The sequence below is a fragment of the Amblyomma maculatum genome, chromosome 1, assembly GCF_055883805.1.
Source record: "Amblyomma maculatum isolate TAMU_Amacu chromosome 1, ASM5588380v1, whole genome shotgun sequence".
Lineage (NCBI taxonomy): Eukaryota > Metazoa > Arthropoda > Arachnida > Ixodida > Ixodidae > Amblyomma > Amblyomma maculatum.
The window spans coordinates 290156043-290163570 of NC_139344.1; the positions used below are offsets into that span (position 1 = coordinate 290156043).

Below are 7528 nucleotides of genomic sequence, written 5' to 3' on the forward strand. Positions count from 1 at the left end.
CAAGACATTTAATCAACCCAGCGGGAATGCCGTCCAGTCCTCGAGCTGTGTTAACCCCCATGTGGGCGATGGCGCGGTCAAGCGCATTAGTTGTCACCGACCGGGAGTTGAGATCTGAAGTATCGCTGTCGCACGATGTTGGTACACGTGTCTCAGCCCCAGTGTCGGATTCTTCCCGGTGATCAGCCTGTCCGTATACTAAGTGAAGGTGGTCTGTGAGATGTTGTGTTAGCTCAGTGACCACTGCACCTGTGTTAGTGTCCCGTAGCACATGAGCTGATGGCTTCCTGTCCAGGGAGGTCACATATGCCCAGAACTTGCGTGGAGCGTTGCGCCCGGCTTTTGTGATTTCTTGTAGCTGTTTTTGATTGCATGCTGCCATTTTCACCTGGACAAGTTGTTGCGCCTCCCTCTTGCGAAAAAGGTACTCTTGCCAGGCCTGACAGTCTTCCACAGAGAGTTGCTTGACCGCTCTGCGATGCAGGCGGTTGGCCGTGCGCCGCGCTCCGATCGCAAACTTAACCTCATCGTCCCACCACTTTTTGCGCCGCATTCCTCCCCGAGATGTAGCGCGAACTGCGTGCTGGTTCATGATGCGCAGCAGCTCTCCGACGTACTCGGCGTACGTGGTGGCCTCCCTGCGCGAGTTGCTGTTTTCAAATGAATTGGCCACAGCTTCGTATGAGTCCACTCGAAGATAGCGTTTTCCCGAGCTCTGGTTCCCTATCTTGGAAGTGCGGTGTGTGGTGGTTGCCATAGACAGTCGAATGCGGTTGTGGTCGCTCCGACACTAAACCAGCCATCTTCATCGATGTGTATCTGCGTGATGCTGGCTGCCAGCTTAGGCGACACAAGCACGTAGTCTATTGTTGAACGGCTGCTTCTGGCACTCCAAGTGAACTGTCCTTCGCAGTCGGCCCGGAGGTTGGCAATTTCCAGGCCGTGCTTGTGGGCCCAGTCGATCATGATCTGGCCATTGTAATTCTGGTAGCCATCCAAGGACTGAATATGCCCGTTAAAGTCGCCCATGAGTATCACCTCTTTACCGCAAGCCCACCTCTGAATATCCTCTGTGAGGCACTGCATAATTTGGGAATTCCCATCGTGTTGTCCGCACGTCACGGCCAGATATACCACGCCGACGATCACGGGCATACCCAGGATGGTGCCAGTAATCCATATGTGCTCACAGCACGCGCCTATTAGTCTTTCCCACGTGGAGTCGCTTCTCCACAGCATCCCGACTCCTCCCTGTTCGCGATTTTTTCCAACCCATTGTCATCGTTCGTGGACCGGGGGTTCCTCTAAGTCCCTAAGATGAGTCTCACAACGCGAACAGGCTGAAGTCCTCGTTGTTTAGTGTTTCGACAATTCTTCCCACTTTGTCTCTTTTCGTGCTCCGTGGAGGTTCAGGAAGCCTATGCGAACTGCGGTGGGACGTCTGCGGCGACGTGCGTGGTTTCGTCGGCGCCTTATTGGGCCAGGCAGTGAGCCAGCATCAGGTGGTGCCTGACTAACTCTCCCACAGCGGCGTACATTGTCGGTAGTGTGGCCTGGGGGCTCCACACTGGGATTGGTGTAGCACCCCAGTGGGGGGGGGGGGGGGAGGGTGGATGTTGGCTATTCCCTGCGCCTGCTGGTGGGGGGGTTGCACTGCTGTCTGTAGCTGAGGAGTGCTCTGCGACTCTGCAGTCTGACTCGTGCATTCTGAGGGTGGGGCCTGTTGCTGTTGCTGGACTTGTCGGGCTTGCGGTGTCCGGGTGGCGTATATCCGATCCCAACAAACGGATGCGGCGCGAGGGGGAAAACGAAGATGGAGAGGGAGAAGAGGCCTTCGGCTGGCTGTTACGAGCTGCGGCCGGCACCCCCATTCCGCGCTAGCGACTCAAGGCATGGGCCTCGGCGCTCGTGTTGTAGCAGCGTGCGATGCGCGTTGTCGCGTGGATGTGTGTGTGCGCTCTTGTGCTATACTTGTGCCGCGAGTCTTCTTCAAAGACCGCATGAGGCTAGTCGTCTTGTCTTGTCCCGGATGAACTAAATGCTATTTGTGCATTGATTCAATCGCTGACGCTCGGTCGCTCCACGAAGCCCTTCGTGGCTCAGACGCAGGTTTGTTACATACCGCTTACATGCAAATCGGCCCCGAAATGCGATCTATTTTATGAGGGAACGCAAGCCTTGTATTTCCGCAAGATCCCTTGTGCTGACTGCTAGAGTTTGTTCTAGTAACGTTGCTGCTAGCCGTTGGATGTGCGTGCGTGATGTGCCGCGAGACTACCCCAAAGACTGCATGAGGCTAGTGCTCTAGTGGCTAGTCTTGCCACGAATCAATTAAATGCGGTTTATTTGTGCACGTTTTCGATCGCTGGTGCACGGCCGCGTCATGAAACCCGTCGTGGCTCTCAGTGCAGGTTTGTGTTACATATCGTTAACATGCAAATCGGCTCCGAAATGCTATCGCACGCTTTGTATTTCGGTGAGAACCCCACCTAAACCGTCCGGTGAAGCAAAAGCCTGCTTAAAAAAAAAAAAAAAAAAAAAAAAAAAAGCGACCGTCCGTAGCTGTGCTTCAACCCCAAAAGCTGATACATTACTTTTACGAGTGCCTCTACTGCGTGCAAACACCTTCCGCCGTGCATGTAGTGAAAATGATTTGTGTATTTTGCAAGTGGCTTTAAACAGCTCGTGCAGCTGTTGCTTAGGTATTGCAGCAATGTGGCACTGTTCAAAGCTATCTTGTTTGCTTCTTAGTTTCGCAGGGTAGTAGATAAGAGTGAAAGGGTGCTCACAGTGTCATAAATGGCAATATAGCATCAACAAAACCTGCAGATGTCGCCCTTCAACAATTTTCCTTCTAAAGATTTACTTTCAGATTAAAACAAGCATTCATTGAATATCCATGCTCAGGTGGAAATTGCCACCACCAGCTGCTGCCTCTGAATACACTTTCTTTCCTTCAACATCAGGGTTAAAAGCCAGGGCAATCGCAAGTTTCGTTTCTTTTTCACTTATTTGGTCAGTAAAGAAAGTGTTGTTCCTCCTTCGGTGTGGGATATGGTGTTTAACTTCCATAAGTGATATAGAAAAACTGCCTATAAGAGACGTCATAGTGGACAGCTCTACATTAATGCCATTGATTTGAGGTTCTTCGTGTGCACTGACATTGCAAGTGTGTCTTGCATTTCACCTTCATTGATATGTAACGACCACTATGGCTGGAACTGAACCCAGGTCCTCGGCCTAGCATGTCTTAATATGAGTACTATTTTCTTTTGCAAATGCAATCCTTAGAAATGCAGTTTGTTGATTGCAGACAGCAGCAGAAACAAAGCCTAGCACAAACACAGACTAGAAATCACTTTTTTCACTGGTACACACTATGTTACTTTATCTGTGTCAATGTGATGTGGGCATTAACAAAATCAGCCTTGCATGTTACACACATTTGCAAAAATGTTTTTTTTTCTTGCGAACAAAGTGGTAAATGTTTAATAATAATTTATTGGTACAATATATTAATCCATTTATTTCTGCTACCAGCCCGAAGTGCAATGTCTGGTGAAGGTATGTGTCTAATACTGATCAGTTAAGCGAGGCAAAATGCATGAAACAAAGTCTATTACTGTTTTCACATAGAGGAGAAGTAATTCATTTGTAGTCAGTGTGCACGAAGCAAGAAAAGTATTAACTTTGGCATGTTTTAACCTTGACAGTGTATTCCCTTGCAGCATACTTGCGCTCTTGCTGCCCATGCAGTCATGAGGGAGCTGCACTAGTTGCTACTGTTATCATATGGGCAAACTGTCCCGATGAACTAAAATGCTGGCAGAGGTATGTCGCTGTAGGTCGCTGTATGTGAGCAATTCTTCCATTTCAAGTTCCTCGGCATTAGGTCTCACCGCTCGGCCGACAAAACCTCGAGCGTGTTGATGAGCAGCCTCATTGCCTCGGTACCCTGAGTGGGCAGGCGTCCATACGAGTTCTATCTCTCTGTCGAGTCTGATATCCGCGAGGTTGTTTCTGGCAGTATTTGATATTCTGCTACGCGAGAAGTTACGTATGGCAGTTTTTGAATCAGTGACAATTATCTCCGCATCTGCTGTAGCGATGGCTAAAGCGATTGCGGCTTCTTCCTCCTGGTCCGAGTAGCGGACTTTGACCGAAGCAGCTGATACGCATTTACTTACTGTACTGCTTAATTACAAAGATAGCAACGGCACCGTCAGCCATATAGTAATACAAGGCGTTGGTATACACCACCCCATCGTGATTTCGGTATTTTCTGTTTAGGGCCCTAGCTCTAGCTTTCCTCCTGCCTTCATGGAAGGAGGGATGCATGTTTTTGGGCACAGGTTTGGAGATAATTTTGTCGCCAGCTCCTCTTGGTAGTGGTCCTAGTGGTTGGCTAGTGGTTCGGCATTAATTCTCATGCGCTTGAGAATTTGTCTGCCTGCTTTAGAGTTTGTTAGTCTTTGTAGCTGCAATCAGCTCCTCTACATTGTTGTGTATCCCAAGTGAGAGAAGTTTTTCGGTTGCAGTGTTTCTGGGTAGAACTAGCCCAGCCTTGTAGGTGCTTCTAATGAGTGTCTAATTTCTCCTTGTCAGATTGAATGAGGCGGAGATAAGGGACAGAGTATGTGAATCGACTTAGTACAAAGGCATGGATAAGACGACAAATGTCAGCCTCTTTCTTTCCGTTACTCTGTGTATCAGTCTAGTGATTTATCGCACAGTCATTTCCAGCCTGTTGATAGTAACATTGCTCTTCCTATTGCTCTGGATGTAGAGCCCGAGCACTCCAATAGTATCGACTGTGGGTATGGGTAGTCCGTGCAGGCAGACTTTTATCTCTACTTTGTCTTGCGTTTTCCTTCTCACTGCTAGTAGTTCAGACTTATGTTGTGAGCATTTCAGCCCAATCTGGTTAGTGTATGACTGGACTACATTCACTGCTTCTTGAAGCGTTTCCTCTATGTGAGCGTCCGAACCTTTTGCTACCCACAAGGTGACATCGTCAGTATATAGGGAGTGTTGAAGATCTTGGATTTCTTCAAGTTTGGGAGGCAGACTTATCATTGCTAGGTTGAACAAGAAGGGAGAGAGGACTGATCCTTGCGGGGTTCCTCTGTCTCCTATTGCTATTTTGTCCGATGCAAGTCCTGCGATACTTAGCTCTGCCCGCAGTCCTTCCCGAGAGAAAGGAAGGAATGTAATTAAAGGTTTTGTTCCCTGCGTTTATGTTGGCGAGGGTTTGGAGAATGGCTTCATGAGAGACATTGTCGAAGGCTTTTTCCAGATCCAAGGCAAAAATCGCTTTGGTTCCGGTTTTGTTAGGGGGATCTATCACTTCTGCATGCAACTGAAGCATTACGTCCTGAGTAGAGAGTTGAGTTTTGAAGCCAATCATTGAGCTGGGCAGAAGGTCATTCTCTTCTGCGTAGTTCTAAAGCCTATTTAGAATAACATGTTCCATAAGTTTACCTAAGCACGACGTAAGAGAGATGGGCCTTAAGTTCTCTATGCTTAGTTTCTTTTTGTGTTTAGGAATAAAGACAACCTTCACGTGTTTCCACATCTGCGAAAGTTCACCTTTGTTCCAATATTCATTCATTAAGTCGTTAATAGCTGAGAGGTAGTATGTAAATGGCGAATTGCGGCCCAAATTTCCGCTTCCGCGATCTCTCTGTCGAAGTCTTCATTAGGAACCCCTTTGTACTCATAGGTAGCATTGGGGTTGCTACCGGTATTGAGATATCTGCTTCGGAGTTCGCTTAGCAGATCTGCAACTGTACTTGGGTATTCTTATATGATTTGATTCATAATAGCATAATAATAACATATTAGCAGCGAAATGGCTGAACACAATCACTATAATATTTGACTTTTGCTGTGCCTTGGTTGTAGAGTCCTTCCCCCTAGCAATAGCAACACACTTTCACCACTAGTGCAGTCGTCGGCACGTCCACAATGCTGAAGAGGTGTGCTGCGGAGCGAACAAAGTGAAATTTTTTCTGGGCTGCTCTAATAGTGGTAAAGTGTAGCTGTCAGTGCAAGTAGTATGCCTATGCACCTTCAGTATAGCGCCATCATTGTTCCTAGAATTGGGCCCCTGCTCAAAAATTTCACTTTCTTTGTGCGACAGGTTGGTGTTCGAGCACTCCGGGCAGACTTGCTGACGTCTGTACATCAAAAGTTGCTGGTTTACCTCGTGCCCCCCACAGTACCAACCTTGTGCCATTGAATTTCTAGCTGCTTCCTAGAATAAAAAAATCATCAACTGCTGTTCACAGTTAGCGTGCTGCCACCAGTGAAAACTGAATCAAAATGTGTGAAGTAGGACTGAGCTCATTTCTAAGCGTTATTTTAAATGTAAATTCTTTCAGTTCCATCATGTAATGAGTTACAGGACAAAAAGCAAAACGTCTTTTAATGCACACTGTATTAGGAACAAAAGTGTTCCTGTGACACAAACAGCCAGTGGTTAATAAAGCCATTCGGAGCTGCCTAGCTGTGTCATCGTGCGGAAGAGCTAGACTTTTTTCTATGGCTACAGTGGAGAATATGATGGGCTTTCGAGTTTTTCCTCCTCAGCTAATTATATCTCTCATTTTTTTTGTTTACACCTTAGTGAATTTACGTCCTACGAGAACTGCAGATTGCAAACTTTTTATGGCTGCAACATGCAACAACAATGGCTTTGCAAAATGAGTACATTTCTCACACCTTACAAAAGTTTAAACACCTAATCTTTTCGGCACAATGAAAAACATACTTCTAAGGTAATCATTCCATGAAATTTTTGTTAGAAATGCTGTAGAAAAGTTTTTACCAAGAATATTTTCATCAGTTGATGTTACTGATGTCTTTTGTTTGTATGAAGAAGCTGGAAACCATGATAAATGAGCAAAATGTCAATCACAGGCGGGCAAAAAGGATGTATTGAAAGCTAATATAAAAAGAAAGCTCTGCTGCCAGACATTCATTTTTTTTTTGCAGAAGAGAATAATATATATATGAGTTCCCGCACCCAGCCGTTATGGCACTTTGACAAACGCCTAAGTCTATGCAAGCATTAAATGACCGTGGTCGCCATTGCAGCCAAGAAATGCAAAAAGAGTGACAGAAGCTAGACGCACTTCACTGGCGAAGTGAAGGGAGCATTTATAATCAGCAGAGTGATGGCCGGAGAGTGCATAAACTAAAATAGAACATGAACACTCGTGAAAGAAATAGAAAAAATCATGTGCACTCTAATACTTCACCGAGATGTGGCCATATGGTGGGATGCACCGGTAATGGCAAGGTTTCACAGCAATGTAACACTCTAGCTCATTTGATAAGATTTTCAGTGATAAATAAATCCTTTTGCTTCCTGTACTGCTTCCTCAATTGCAAGGCAAGAGCTTGCCATTTCCATCATAATTTATGGCACATTTTGGTCTGTTAGTCTCTTGAATGTGAATGTGAAGAAACCACCTACACATATTTCCGCCACTTTGTGATTCTGCCAAAAACAAATTCCGATAAA

The 7528-nt window shown here is 46.4% G+C and overlaps 1 long non-coding RNA gene across 1 annotated transcript; it reads left to right on the top strand.

Annotated features, from left to right (window-relative positions):
* Positions 1–1799: 1799 nt before the first annotated feature.
* LOC146206786 (uncharacterized) lies at positions 1800–6281 on the top strand. Its single transcript, XR_014704520.1, has 2 exons — positions 1800–2109; positions 6143–6281. It is a non-coding gene; the product is annotated as an uncharacterized LOC146206786 (long non-coding RNA).
* Positions 6282–7528: the final 1247 nt, after the last annotated feature.